Below are 15,991 nucleotides of genomic sequence, written 5' to 3' on the forward strand. Positions count from 1 at the left end.
ACTTCTTGGTTTTCTTTCTGGTACGAGGAACAATTCTGGAAAGTAGAGTCTCGCATGCATGAGCACTGTTAGTAACAAACACCTCAAGAGAATGAACCAGGGGCGCCTGGGTGGCTCCGTCGGTTTGAGCGTCCGACTTTGGTTCAGGTCATGATCCCGCGGTTTGTGAGTCGAGCCCCGCGTCGGGCTCTGTGCTGACAACTCAGAGCCTGGAGCCTGCTTCGGATTCTGTGTCCCCCCCCTCTCCGCCCCACCCCTGCTTGTGCTCTGTCTCTCTCTGTCTTTCAAAAATGAGCAAACATAAAAAAAATTTAAAAGAAAGAGAAGGAACTAGAAATATTGGTCTCTCTTGGACACCACTGGAAATTCCATCTGCACTTCACGTCATTTCTTCTGTGTGGGTGACCATTATCTTCATCCTAAACAGGGGCACGCAAAAGACTTTCTTTCCTTATCCCTTCACACAAAATGTCTAAGCCTCTGATGCATGCTTTGAAGTCAAGGTGCCCGTGTTGAGTCCTGACTCTATCACTTATCAGCAATGTAACCTGCGACAGGTGACTTTGCCTCGTGCCTCAGTTTTCTTATCTGTGAAATAGACTATATATTATGATGTTGGATAGGATGGAACAAGTTAATACTTGTAAAATTTCTGCAACAATGCTTGGCACCTAGTAAGCACTCAATAATTATCTGCTGTCAATATTACTTTTATTCCTTTTATATGTGGCCTTTCATGAGTGACTGGGGGCAGGTCACCGAAGCCATCTGGGAATCATTGCTCCAAATGCATGGTTTGAAAAAAAAAAACAAAAAACAAAAAAAACCGGATCTGAAGCCTTTTCTGATGCTGAGTTTCTAAAGTTCTTTCTCACAATGTTGCCATAAAAGTAAAATCAATAGTTACATTTTCACATTGACTGCAACATTTCTGGAAAACCATGCTTTTGGGGTTTAAAGATGATGTCACTGATAATTGGAAAACTATCTCATTTTCATGAATGATCTTCCCCATTTGCTCCTTATTGCTCATAAATTGAAAAAGTTGTCTTGAACTTCTGCTTCACGAAATGTGAACATTAGTGAAGAAATGCAGATCTAAAGAATGAAGACCGTTATCGCTTCTGTTGTCTTTTCTGGCTTCATTGCGTAGGTGTTCTCTTCTGCTGGCGAGGAGACTCCAGCTCCCTCTGACCCTGACCTTTGCGTAGTATTTATTGGATTAGAGAAAAACAATTCACAGAGTCATAAAGATATCTGTGCATGCATTTATTATACACAGAACTGTGCTTTATTTTGGAAAATCTGTCCCAAACCTGCTCAGGCAAATCAGCAAGAACCAGGTCACTGCAGACTTCGCTGAGTGCCCTACAGATGTCTCTCGCTTTAGCTGGGATGGCAGTGATGGGATAAAGAGAAAAAGAGAGGAATTTATACAGAGCAGGGACACTTCAGCGGCTCTGTGCAGATACAATAAAATATTCAACGTGATCTTGGGTTGGCTAGTCAGGTAGAGAGGACGCATCAAGGTTTAATGGAGACGGACCTTCATCCCCGGGGCTGGACTATCTCCCCTCCCTCTACCCCCTGCCATGACTGCCCCTTTCCTTCCCACCCCACCCCACCCCACCCCCGCCCCCTTTCCCTTTCTCCCTTCCTCAGCCTCCCCTATTGCCTTCCTATCTCCTTGGTCTCCTTCTTCCTTTTGAAAAACCCCATAGATTCAAACTTCTCTGTCCCCAGTGACACGACCCCAGGCCAGGATCTCTGTACCTCATGTCTCGATCCCTACCACCATCTCTGAACACCTTGGCCGTCACAAACCCAACCTACATAAAGCTTCCAAAAATATTTATCCTCCATTCTGTTTTCATTTAGTCACTTAGGTGATGAATCTCAGAGATTGGCTCTTACTTACAGTTCAGATCAACATTTTTCCTACCATTTCCAGCTCTCTATCAACTGGCCTCCAAATAACCTACCCCAGAGGAATTCTGCAAGCCAGGTTCCCCCATATAGCAAGATTCATCTCTCAGTGCTCAGCAAATATGTGTCCCTTGCCTCACACACCATTTCTCAGCTACATATTCCCACACCTGCTTGTTTTCCCCTTTTTGGGTAACATCCCACTTCCCATTTTTCATCCACGTAAGTTAATTTCTTTAAGCTGAAGAGACTCCTTCTCTGAGAATTCTTTCCTGTTTGCTTTAACCAATGATCGCTTTGTTTTTAAACATTTGGAAGACTTTACTAGTTTGAGGCATCAGACCTGGATAGTTCTTAAATAAGGAGGTTTTAAATTCTTATTTTAACTTATTTTATTTATTTTACTTTATTTTATTTTATAGAGACAGGGCGTACTGGGGAGAGGAGCAGAGAGAGGGAGAGAGAGAATCTCAAGCACGCTTAGCAGAGACCCCCACGCAAGGCTTGATCCCATGACCATGAGATTGTGACCTGAGCCAAGATCAAGAGTTGGACGCTCAGCCGACTGAGCCACCCAGGCGCCTCAACAAGGAGGTTTTAATTATGAGTTCGAATTCCCATATAAATGCAGAAGTTTTCAGATTTTCCATTTCTTTTTGGGTTACCTTTGATAAAACATTTTTCTACAAATATGTTCATTTTTTACACATATATTTAAGTCAAATAATTTTTTTTACAATATCCTCTATTGAATTGGTATTGATAACCCCCTTTTTTTCTTCTTATTAGTAACTTGTACTTTTAAAAATTTTAATCGGTTTTTTTTGGGGCGCCTGGGTGGCTTAGTCGGTTAAGCGTCCGACTTCGGCTCAGCTCATGATCTCACGGTCCGTGAGCTCGAGCCCCGCGTCAGGCTCTGTGCTGACAGCTTAGTGCCTGGAGCCTGGTTCGGATTCTGTGTCTCCCTCTCTTTCTGACCCTCCCCGTTCATGCGCTATCTCTCTGTGTCTCAAAAATAAATAAACGTTAAGAAAAAAAATTTAAAAAAAATTTAATCAGTTTTTATTAGAAAATTTCCAAACGTTATTTGTCTTCTCAAAAACGTGCTTTTGCCTGACTATGCAGTTTTTCCCCAAAGAAGACTTCCAGATGGCCGAAGGATACGTGAACAGTTGTTCAACGTCACTGATCATCAGGCGAAAGCAAATCAAACCCACGCATGATAACCTCACCTCACACCAATCAGAATGGCTGGTACCAAACGGACAAGAATAAAAAGCGTGGGCAAGGATGCAGAGAACAGGAGACCCTCGTGCCCTGTTGGTGGGAATATGAATGGGTACAGCTACAACGCAAAACAGTACGGAGGTTTCTCAAAAAATTAAAAATAAAGCTCCAGTCATTGGAGCTTTAAAGGTCCAGTCGATGGACCCAGTCATTCCATTTCGGGGTATTTACCTGGAGAAAACACAAACACTAATTCAAGGGATATAGGCATCTGTATGTTTATTGCAGCACTATGTCCAACAGCCAAGATGTGGAAGCAACATTAAGTGTCCACTGACAGACGCATGGCTAAGAATAGCCCTGTCTATGCACACGGCGGAATATTACGCAGTCACGACAAAGAACAAAGTCTTGACACTTGTGACAACACGAACGGGCCCAGCGTGTATTATGCTAATTGAAGGAAGTCGCAGAGAAAAAGACGACTACGCTATGATTTCACTCACGTGTGGACCCTAAACAACAAAATGAACTAACGGAACAGAAACAGAATCATAAACGCGGAGAACCAACTGGCGAGTGCCAGAAGACAGAGGGTGGGGGGATGGGCGAAATAGGTGAAGGGGACGAAGAGGTGCGAAGTTCCGGTTATAAAATAAGTAAGTCACGGAAACCAGAGGTACAGCCTAGGGGACATGATTAATAATACTGTCATCACTTTGCGTGGTGACTACATTTACCACGGTGAGCATGTCATAATGTATGAAATTGTTGAATCGGGATATTCAGTACATCTGAAACGAATGAGATATTGTATGTCAACCATATCTCAATACAAAAAGAACAAACTTGGGGGCGCCTGGGCGGCGCAGTCGGTTAAGCGTCCGACTTCAGCCAGGTCACGATCTCGCGGTCCGTGAGTTCGAGCCCCGCGTCGGGCTCTGGGCTGATAGCTCGGAGCCTGGAGCCTGTTTCTGATTCTGTGTCTCCCTCTCTCTCTGCCCCTCCCCCGTTCATGCTCTGTCTCTCTCTGTCCCAAAAATAAATAAAAAACATTGAAAAAAAATTTTTTTAAAAAAAGAACAAACTTGGCTCTGCTGATTTTCTTGATTGTATATTGTTTTCTATTTTAAAATGTCTACTCTCATTTCCATCCATCTCCTTTCTTTGGTTTAAGGTACTGCCATTTTTGTCTAGCTTTCTAAGAAAGTACTCAAGTACTTAAAAAATTAATGTTTGGCCTTTGGTCTTTTCTCGTGTATACGTTTAAAGCAATACAGTTCCCTTTAAGATTGGCTTTCGCTGTACCTCACAAATCTGGGGTTATTTTATTGTATTTTCATTCCCGTATGATTAATATACAGTGTTATATTAGTCTCAGGGGTCCGATACAGTAATTCAACAGTTGTATGCATTTCTCAGTGTTCATCACGATAAATGTACTCTTAATCCCTTTCACCTACTTCCCCTGTCCTCTCACCCACGTCCCCTCTGGTAACCATCAGTTTGTTCCTTACAGTTAAGAGGGTATTATTTATTTTTATCTATCATTCAGTTCAAAATATTTTCTAATGTCCATTATGACTTCTTTTTTCTTTCGACCAAAGGGTTGTTTATAAGTCTATTGCTGGATTGGGAGGTAGGAAAGGGAAGCTGTATGGAATTGTTGGCTAACAAATGCTCAAGGGAAGTAAACAAATGGAAAATAGAGTCTAGAGGTGAAGACGGAGATCAGAGCTAGAGATAAAGACCACGGTTTTCCTCAGCAAAGAGGTGGCCATGAAATCTTGTAAGTAGATGAATAACCAAGGAAGTACCTCGTGAGAGTAGAAGGCCCAGAAAAGACCATTAAGGACCAGGAGGAAAAGGAAGGCTAACCTCAGTGTAGACTGAAAAAACAAACAAAAGGAAACAAAACAGAACAAAAACGTGCATAGGAAAGTGCTGTGCAACCCATCAAGGCAGGAAAGTGGCAGGAAGAAGAAAGAAAGGGCCGTGTACTTTACCACCAAATGTGCCTGCAAAGGGGCGAGGAAATATGGCGGTGTCTAAAGAGGACATGGGGCTGATGAAAGCCTTTTTGAAGAGACTGAAGTCTTGAGTGTCTGTGACCGTATTCATGGCACAGCATCTCTGAGGCTAACAATAGTCAACAAGATCCTCAATATAGCAGGAGGTAAGTACTCTGCGCACAAAAAGGGGCACCTCTTTCTCTACAGCCAAGCAGGAGACAGGCAGAGGGAGTGAGTACAAACTCATACATATGTCGGTTTGGGGGGCGGGAAGTTGAGGGGCTTCTCCTAGTGTCTTGTGCGTTACATCTTCACGGATAGAATTCTTGTGGTAATTGTGGAGGAAAAAGAAAAGTGTTCCACATTTAAATCCTGGTTCACTTTCAGAGATTAATAACAATAATAATGGAAATCTGGGAGGCCTGTGACTTTCCTCCTTTTCTTTAGTTATTCCTCACATCCCTCTCTGGAAAGTTTCCAGAGAGGGGCTGTGAAAGCTGGCAGATGGACAAGGGTTCTCAAAGTGTGGTCCCTGGACCAGTCGTGTCAGCGTCACCTGCTGATCATCAGAAATGGAAATCAGAGGGGCGCCTGGGTGGCACAGTCGGTTAAGCGTCCGACTTCAGCCAGGTCACGATCTCGCGGTCCGTGAGTTCGAGCCCTGCGTCGGGCTCTGGGCTGACGGCTCAGAGCCTGGAGCCTGTTTCCGATTCTGTGTCTCCCTTCTCTCTCTGCCCCTCCCCCATTCATGCTCTGTCTCTCTCTGTCCCAAAAAAAAAAAATAAATAAATAAAATAAAAAATAAATGTTGAAAAAAAGAAATGGAAATCAGAATGCCCCATCCAAACCTACTGAGCAACCCGGGAGGTGGGGCCTTGTATTACTCATCTAGTTTTTGTGTAACAGTTTGCCTTGTATTTAGTGGTTGAGACAGAAATTTATTGTCTCAGAGTTTATGGAGGCCAGAAGACTGAAATCAAGGTGTTGGGGGTCAGGCAACCTCCAATCTTTGCTTGATTTTTTCCAGCTTCTGGGATGCAGGCTTCTTCAGCTTGTGGGAGTATAACTCCAATATGTGTCTCACCTTCCCAGGGCCTTGTCTCTTGTGTCTCTTTGTCCCAAATCTCCCTTGAACCTTTCCATTACGAAGACATCTATCATTGGATTAAGAGCCCACCCTAAACTCACGCTGATCTCATCTCAATTACCCTTCGCTTAATTATACCTGCAAAAACCCAATTTCCCCAAAAGGGGTTGCATTCACAAGTTTGGGGGCTAAAACTTGGGCATATCTTGTAAGGGACCATTATTCAACCTACTCCAAGGCCCCTGATCTGCTTTAAGGTGAGCCAGAGCAGTGGTGCTCACCTTGGCTACACAAGAATCACCTATAGAATTTTAAGATCCCTACAAAATTGCATCAGAATTTTTGAGAATGGAACCCGGAGTTTGACCAGATGATGACAATGTCAGTCAAGTTGGAAAACCAATGGTACAGAGGAAAGAATAACTGACGGGTTACAATGCTGCCTCTTTGTCTTACCACGAGAGCCTACTCTTCTATAAATGGAGGTCACCATACCTATCTCATATTATTACATGTTATCGTGACCCTTAATAAATTCTCTATGTCGAGCACTTGGAGTTTTAGGCCATTGTATGACTCTTGACCTTCACTCACCATTGACCTGTTTAATGAAGCACCAAAAAATGACTTTCTGCTGAGAATTTGGGCCCTGCCTGTAGTCCTTCCTTGGCTCCCCTCTGAGGCAGGTAGCAGGATCCCCTTTTAAGCATGCTCCTTACGTGCCCCTCGGCTTTCAGGAAGGAAGTGAGCCCTTCCTGCTCCAGTCCAATGATCTCTCATGTCATGGGGTTTTAATAGCCAACAGGCCACACAGAATATCTGGATTCTTGGAGTTTCCAGGAAGTACGATCTTGACTTTCTACCCACGTCACCATTTATCAACACTTCAGATGAACAAAATAATTTTCCAGGAAGATTGCATGAAAGACTGAGATTCCAGATGTTTTCAGCCTCTTTCATTCAATACAAAAAAAGAAAATTGCTTATTGAGCCTCTGAACATCAAAAACTGAAGATATTGTGATGATTTAGTCATCCCTTGGCTGGGAGTCTAGTCAGGAAGACAAAACACAACCAAGTCCTATCACAAAGAAATGTAAAAATGCAACCGTGGCCAATGCCACAGATCCTTGAGGGAGGCTTACACCATACTACAACCTATAACAAGATCGACAGTCAGAGAGGTCAAGGGGAGGGCTCTCTTGAGCAGATCCTTAGCTGAGATGTCAAGCATGACATAGGAATTACCCATGCGAAGGAGAGAGGGGGGAGCATTCAGGCAAAAGGAAAAGCAAAAAGATGTGTGGCGAGAGTATGTTCCCTCCACCCGGTCCTTCCCTTCCCTTCCCTTCCCTTCCCTTCCCTTCCCTTCCCTTCCCTTCCCTTCCCTTCCTTCTTCCTTTCCTTCCTTCCCTTTCCTTTCCTTCCTTCTTCCTTCCCTTCCCTTCCTTCTTCCTTCCCTTCCCTTCCCTTCCTTCTTATCTTCCTCTTCCTTATCATCTCATGGTGCCAGATGGTTACCAACAGCTCGGAACATGGGTGTCCACATTCAAGTCAGGAAAGAGGGGAGAAAGGGTCAATTAGCCTTGTCTGTCCCTTTCATAAGAAATTCAAAGTCTTTCCCAGAAGCCTCCCAGCAAACTTCCCTTATATTCCTTGGGAAACATGCTCATAACTTAGGTCATTCACTGACAGAGAGGAGTGAGATAACAGGATTGGCCTAAATCAAGAGAACTCTCTCTTTGATACCAAGGTCAAATATGAGATTTCTGGGCGGAGAGGCCGTCGCTGTGGGACTGCTGTGTAGGCGATCGAAAGTGTGTGTCCCAGAGACTACAGCAGCAGAGTCCAAGTGGAAGATAGAAAGCAGGCTTTGGGTGATAGTAAGGCAGTGAGAGTGGCAGGGCTCAGTGACTAATTTACCCACGGGGCTAAGAGTGAGGGGTCTTGTGGTTGAGCAAGAAGCCACATGAATGAAGGGTTGTGTAGAGAAGAAGTATGGCTCTTTCCGAGAGCACAGTTGTCTCAGCCCGAACACTGATCACGTTAATTTCGATGGGTGTCCTGTTTTAGGCAAGTTCTCCAGAGAAAGAGAATATTTATATGAGCAATTGGCTCCTGTGATTGGAGGCTAGAAGTCCCACAGTGTGATATCCGCCAGGGGACGTCCAGGAGAGACCATCTGTAGTCCTCAGTCCAAGTTCGAAGGCCTGAGGGCCCGGGGAACCAGGAGTGAAAAATCCCAGTCCCAGGACAGGAGAAAATAAGATGGGATGTTCCACTCACGAGTGAGGCAGGAGAAAAAGGGGTGGACTCTTCTTTGTTCTACCTTCTATTCTATTCAGACCCTCGGGAGAGTGGGGCAGTTTCCCACGCTGGGAAGGGCAATCTACGTTACTGAATCCGCTGATTTCACCCTGAAACAACCTCACAGACACATCCAGAAATAATGTTTAATCTGGGCACCCCGTGGCCCCGTCAAGTTGACACACACAAACCATCTCAGTGGCTGTCCTGCCCCTTGCAGGATGTTCAGCAGCATCTCTGGCCTCTACCCACAAGCTGCCTGTATCACCTGCCCGGTAGCGACAGGGTCTCCAGATTTTGCTGAATATCTCTTGGAAGGAAAAGTTATCTCCGGTGACAGCCACTGCCTCAGAGAACTCTTCCTCCTGAATATGGCTTTGAGATGTGATCACAGGGACAGGACCAGAGAGAGAAACGTGGGTGTCTAGGGCACAAATTTTCAAGACGCACTGGCACCATCCTGAGATTTAACGCCCTCTTGACTTTTGTGGCCTAGGAGCCTCACGCACCTCTGCCTAGCTCTGCCTGGGTGGTGTCAGCCTCTATTTCAACAAGAAAAAAAAAACCCGGCTCTCCTTATCATTGGTTCTCGGTGTCGATGGTATTGTCCTTCATGCGATACGCAGTGACCTGTTGATAAGAAGCCCCAGGAGAATTCCTGCCTATTTTCTTGGTCAAAAGCAGGGACACGTGTTTCCTAAGCCACTGGTTTGCTTTCGTGTGAGGAATATGATGAACTGCCCAAGTTTCGCTTCCCTTTTTGCACCGGCTGTTATTGACTTGTTTCCCGTTTTCGTTCGGGCTGCTGTGAAACATGGGAGCCACGCCCGTGACTTCCACGGCAAGAACGCATGATAATGTTTCTAGCCTCATCCCTGACTAAATTCTAAATGCCTGCTTTTCCTTTTTGTTTTTGTCTCAATTTTGTTTTGGCTAATCTTACAGGTGATGTGTTGGTTGAAAATACTTTAGAGATGTTTGGCAGAGGTATCATTAAGGACCCAGCACAGGGTCCGGCCTCCAGCATGCATTTGGTGCACAGATGCTTCCTTCCTCCAGTACTGACATGAGAAGGAGAGACACTGCACAGGACAGACCTTTGCCAATGGCCAAATGCTCTGGAAGTAGAAGAGCCATATTTGGCGTCAGGATGGTCTCTGGGGACAAAGAAACAGAGACAGCTTGCGGCAGAAGGTTTTAAAGGTGCCTCCACTTCTCCAGGAAAACCGATCACATTCAGTGGTGGACTTCGGACCTGTGTCGTTGATCCAAACTCTGGGGGGTTTGAGAACGTTCGCAAAACCCAGTGCCCTACATCAGCCCCGAAAGCCGTTATTAGTCCGTGTTCAAGTTCCTGAAGTGCCACCCGCCTTCACAATGGGCACGCGTTGCGACTGCGGATTGCGTTCCGTATTTTCAAAGATAAGACGCAAGCGGAATGACAAAGAGGGATTAGTTAAGGAGCACTTGGAACCCTGAAAGCAATGGTTACATTAAGAGAGAACAATGAGCCCTGATCTGCAAAGACAGAGCTGAGCTGGGGGGCCGGGGCGGCTCTAAATAGCCTTTGCCTCTTGCCGTGAGATTACTGCATTTTCATCATAATTATTAAATCTTGGCAAGAGGCTCAGCAGCCTGTTACCCACCTCCCTGATGTCAGCCTGCTTCCCCACTCTGCAATTTTGAAACCTGGTCGGCAATTGCACCCTGAAGGGCAGTTCTAACAACGTTGCAGCAAACTTTCCCCCACTTGAAATCTTCAATTATATATGTACAGACTAATGGCAATCTACATCCTACCATTTTCTCCCTCTGTCTTTTTCCTTTCTGCCATATCATTACTTTCAACAAAATTAAGTTAGGGACATTAGTCCTCAGAGAAGCCAGGGGAATAATAACAGATGGGTTAGGGTACAGGAGATAAGGCAGAGAAAGGGCAGTTTGACTTGCTTTCAGAAAAGTTGGAGCCACACAAAGGGAAAGACACACGCACACAAAGATAACATCAAATTTGCAGGGAAAATTTCAGCTCCTGGTGAGCCGAGCTACTAGAAATCCCTGGGATATTGGATAGTCACCGATCCATGGGGGAAATGTACGGGGCAAGTAGAAATTATGTTTTGAAGAGTGCAGAGGATTGGAAAAAATAGAAGAGAGATGATAAAGTATTATTACTTCCCCCTAGCCTATTTAAATTCTTAGTTACATAAATAACAAAGATTTTGAATGAAAACAATTCCTGTGTGCCAGGGACACTAGGGAATGACATTTGAAGGATTCTGCAGAAATATGGCATCTGGGCTTCGTCAGAGCCCAGTGAAAGTCAGGCTCCAAGAGGCCTCCTTTGAAGGGCTTATTTAACTTCGTATGTTCTGGTGTTCGTACCGATTAGTCTCAAAAGTCAGGTCTGACTCTACTGCAGCGGAGAAAGTGCCTTGAACATAGTAGGTATTCAATATGTGTTCGCTGAATCGCGTTAACGTTTAGCGTACCTGTTTTTTTTAAATTTTTTTTATTTTACATTTATTTATTTTTGAGGGACAGAGAGACGGAGCACAAGTGGGGAGGGGCAGAGAGAGAAGGAGACAGAATCTGAAGCAAGCTCCAGCAGGCTCAGCCCAGAGCCCGACGCCGGGGCCCGAACTCACAAACCGCGAGATCATGACCTGAGCTGAAGTCAGACGCCTAACCGACTGAGCCGCCCAGGCGCCCCAAGCGTGCCTATGTTTTATGTTTTAAAACAAAACCGATGAATATGGGAGGAGGCCATTTGGAAACAATTATTAAAATAAATATATTCCAAGATTTCTCGAATCTTCTATATCTCAAGGGGGAATGATGAAACCAGTTTTATAGTTGAATATAGCTTTTCAAAATTTATAAAGAAACTTTTGTTTATTTGTCTTGGGTAATTTTTCACCACATTCCTATGTAAAAGGTGTTTGTTATCCACGTGAGGTAGTGGTAAGACCTCATTGCCGTTGGGCCGGGCTAGGAAATGCGTTTTAGCCAATAAGCTGTGAGAGGCAGTGACGAATTCATTCTGTTGGAGGCAATGAGATGACCTTGGGGGATTTTCTAGCCTCTCTTCCCGAATTCATTGACCAAGGAGGCCCTGTGTTCCACAGGATGGAGTCTTTATCCGCCAGGACTTTTAAGTTACCATATGGAGGAAAATTGCTCTAAAAAGTCACCCAGATCAAGCGCAGATATTTGTACGTAGGAATTAAAGCTTGGTTGTGTGAAACTACTTAGATCTCGGCCTGTTACAGAGCATTAGAAGACTAGCCTTATTAATACACTAAGCTTCATAAATGCGAAAACCGAGAACTATTTTATTTTATGGGTTGATTTATTGATTAACTGATTTTTTCCTGAGAACGGTTTTAAAATGCTCCGGAACGCATTGTAGGTAAGAGGCGAACTGGTATATAAACCCAGATATTGTCGAAAGCGTATCGACACAAAGGGAAACCCCCAGCCCTTCTGCGGGATGGAAGGGAAAACCGTATTTGGTCTCTTTTGGTATAAGGCTGGTGGCAGGATCCACTCTGGGCAGCGAGATCAAGCTAACACTTGTGAGGAACAGAACTGCTGCTTCTATTCTGAAGCCCAGGCTTGCAGAAAGGCAGGAGAGATAGTTACTTCCATGCTTTTCTTTTTTTCTTCTGCTTGAGAGCCCTTCCCACTGTATTCCTAAATAAGCTTTATTTCTATGAAAGAAAGCCCCACATCTCAGTGGCTCAACACAAAAGAAGTCTCTTCTTATGAACGTAACGTCCACTCAGTGGCGCTTGGGAGGCCAGCCTCAAGCAGTTATTCGGGAATTTGGGTTGATAGGATCCACCATCTGTAACACACACGGTTTCCAAGGTCACCTTGGGCACTGGCAGAAAGCCAGCGGACGGACGAAGAGCCAGTGTGGGCAACTGAGCTGGCCTTTATGGACCAAGTCTGGTAGTGGCACATACCAGTCTCTCATTCCATCAGCTAGAAGACCGTCATGGGGCTCTACTTGCCTGCCAGAGAGACTGGGCAGTGTTGTCTAGCTGGCTGTCTAGGAGGGATAGGAAATAATTGGGAAACAATAGTCTACACCACAGTCACAGGAGGGAAACAATAGTCTACACCACTGTCTACCACAGTCAATCCTTCTGGTCACCAAATAAGCTTCCATTCTTCTTCCCAAGCATTAAAACACTCATCCACCCCAACTCTAGCATCCATTCATCCTGGGGAGGCAACTCAGAGCCCCGTATAATCCCTCCCTCCGACCAAAGCTCAAGATCTTCAGAGGGTATTTAATCTTCTTCATCAAGCACCCCTTTGTTTCCAGAAATCTGAACCCAAAAGAGAAGCAAACTGCTCTCCCAAAATAATAGTGACGTAGGACAAAAAGCTGCAAAAAGTGTCCCGTTTAGGGAAGGGAAGAATAGAAGCAATGTAGCCGTCACTGGTTGCCTGCAGTTCGGACTCCTGCGCGGCAGGTGTCCAGAAGGCCCCTCCCTGGAGTCACGGACATTTCTCTGATTAGTTCTTAATTGCTCTCTGCTGAAGGAGCCACCTTGTGCACAGTCTCTGGAGCCCCTGGTGACACCCTCAGTAGCTCTTCCTTCAGGGCTGCATAGCTTATGAAGTCTGGTTTTTTTGCTTCTGTCTTTGTTTTTTTTTTTGTTGTTTGTTTGTTTTTGCTAGTGATGTCCAGGGGCCCAGGAGTTACTACCGGTTTCACACACTCAAAGAATTTTTGGTCTGGACTCATAGACCCTTGATCCCATACAATCACCTAAAATCTTCAGAGGTTTCTGATCTCTTTCCTTCTGATCAGTTCCTTTCACCAGAAAGCCAGCCCAAATGTATTATCTAGACTGTTCTCAATCTGTTTTATTTCTTACCTTCTTGTCTCGTACCTTTCTTTCGTACTTAATATCATTTACCCTGGGCCTGGAAAAATGCACGGGAAGGTGGCATTCTTTAACGTCATCTTTGCCACAAGGAAGACTCCTTTTGTTCAACGGACACGTTTTTGAAGGCTCTGCCGCTAAGTATCTTTCTGAATCATATCTTTTAAAAATGTGAGTTTACAGGTGCTAGGCTTTTCTAACCTTCCAAGGCCCCACCTTTCCGGTCTCTCTTTATTCCTATCCTTCTGAGAGGCTAAGAGAAAGTTACCAGGTGTACTCACAACTGCAAAGAAAAATCTTTCCCTTCCCCCGCAGTTCCCGAAACCAGCCAGGGCGTGCCCGGTCGTAGTCTGACATAAAGGCGGAACCATCAAGTTCTGCTGAATGGTTTGAAATAAAGGCGGGAACCAATCAAGTTCTGCTGAGCGTTCACATTTAAATGTCGCCTATAACAACTCTGTAACCTCAAAAAAAATCCCTAACTGTTTGTGCCTGTGTAGAAAAAACTGTAAGATCCTTGCTCGGGGCCTCTTGCGTCACCGGCGACGAGTGCTCGGAGGACCGGGTTCGAACCTGCAATAAACGACCCTTGCCGCTTGGCTTTGGCTCTGGACTCTGGTGGTTTGTTTTCGGGGGGGGTGGGGGGTCTCTCGAATCGGGCTATCACTTCTAATTGAAAAGCGGCCAATTGTTGTCCTGAAATGATTTCCCCTTACAATAGCTCTCCAATAATGAACAATCGTGACTACCCCTCTTTTCGATTCCTCCAGCCACTTTTCCTGGACTCACTGAAGCGCAAGTGGAAATCTTAGTCCCAGTTTTGCTCAAAATTTTGCTTCTAAGTAATAGGTCCACGGGTTCACCCTTCTCCATTATCAGTTTCTAGTCCCTGTCTTCAGTGACCAAGTCGGTGCCAAGTATATTTCGTAGTTGTTTTCATCCACTGTTATCTAGTTCTGATAACTGTTTCCTCTCGTCGATGTCTCAACACATACTCTTCACTCCTAAATAGGCACACCTGATAATCTTAACTGATTTTAATAGGTTTTCTCTTTTTGCAAAAATTCCAAGCGTGTGTGCCTGGGGGTTTTAGTCCACAGTTTGTTGAGGATCTAATGGCTAAAGGAGTCTCCACCGTCCTTGCTTCCAATGTTGCCATTGTCCTTCACATCCGCTGGTAAATTTTGGAGGAGCTGACGGGAAGTGGATATTTTTGGGAGCCCACCTTCAATGTCGGCATGCCTCCTTTCTGATCCCATTTCATTCTAGGCTAGGGTTTTGCAGAGTGGGTGAGCCACAAGAACAGGGACGCCTGAAAGCAAGGGCTAAAGTAAGCCCAGTGATTAGAGTGATGGAGCTTATCCTGGTCAGTAAGGGAATGAAGTCAGGAAGAGGCTGATGGGTGGTGGGAGCTAGTGGGGTTGAAGAACTTGTGATCTTGAGATCTAAGTGCATAAGTATAAATAATAAAGGGAGAAATGGAAATAAAGGAATGATGGTCAGAGAGCGAGATGTTGGAATTCATGTTTTCAAAGATGGGAGAGACCTATATGATAGTAAGATTCAAATTTGGTTCCAGAAAGGGGTTGCTGAAGCCTGGCTAAGTTGTCCTCGTTCTAATGTTTCAGTCCTTGTGAATCCAGCTCAGACGAGTACTGTGGTACAGAGGTTAAGCTAGAGAGTTCAATTTCAGCGATTAGTGGGGGGAAGCTCAAAGATTCTTCTTGGGCCTCTGTTTCTTTCTTTTTAAAAATTTTTTAATGTTTATTTTTGAAGGAGGAGAGAGAGAGAGAGAGAAAGAGAGCATGAGCAGTGGAGGGGTAGAGAGAGAGAGGGACACAATCCGAAGTAGGCTCCAGGCTCTGAGCTGTCAGCCCAGGGCCCGACGCGGCGCTCAAACCCATGAACCGTGAGATCATGACCTGGGCTGAAGTTGGACGATTAACCGAGGTGCCCCTTGAGCCTTCTGTTTCTTAAAAACAATCAGCCTGACATAACCACATGCCAGTGAGGCACATTTTGGGATGGCAAATGTTGTCCTACAACTGTAATGCTTACTAGCTTGGTGTCCTTCAGGATGGTAATCTCTCTCAACATCCTCTGCTCCTCTATAACATGATAGTATGAATCTTTTCTCCTTCATAGGGCTGTTTTTAGAATCAAGGAGTTAATATGCATAAAGTGCTCCATACACTCTTGCCCATAGTAACCAGTCGTCTTTAATCTCTACTCTGTCTCTGTCATTCTTGATGTTCTTCTATTCTCAACATTCACCACCTCCACCTCTACTCCTCTTTCCAACCCACCTCTATGGAGCTACCCAATATCCAATATACACACGGTTCATTTGGAACAAGATGCTGTAACACCAGCCTTTCTTCCAAATTCATCACCCAACCTGTAGAGTGGAATTTCGTTTCTATCACATTAAGTATCCAATTTCAGATGTAGTGGCTTAATCTAAAGTGGTTCCATTGCACTACATTTCTCTTGAGAATAAGCACCCAAAAAAAGAAAAGGAAGAGAAAA

The sequence above is a fragment of the Lynx canadensis genome, chromosome F1 (genome assembly GCF_007474595.2).
Source record: "Lynx canadensis isolate LIC74 chromosome F1, mLynCan4.pri.v2, whole genome shotgun sequence".
NCBI lineage: Eukaryota > Metazoa > Chordata > Mammalia > Carnivora > Felidae > Lynx > Lynx canadensis.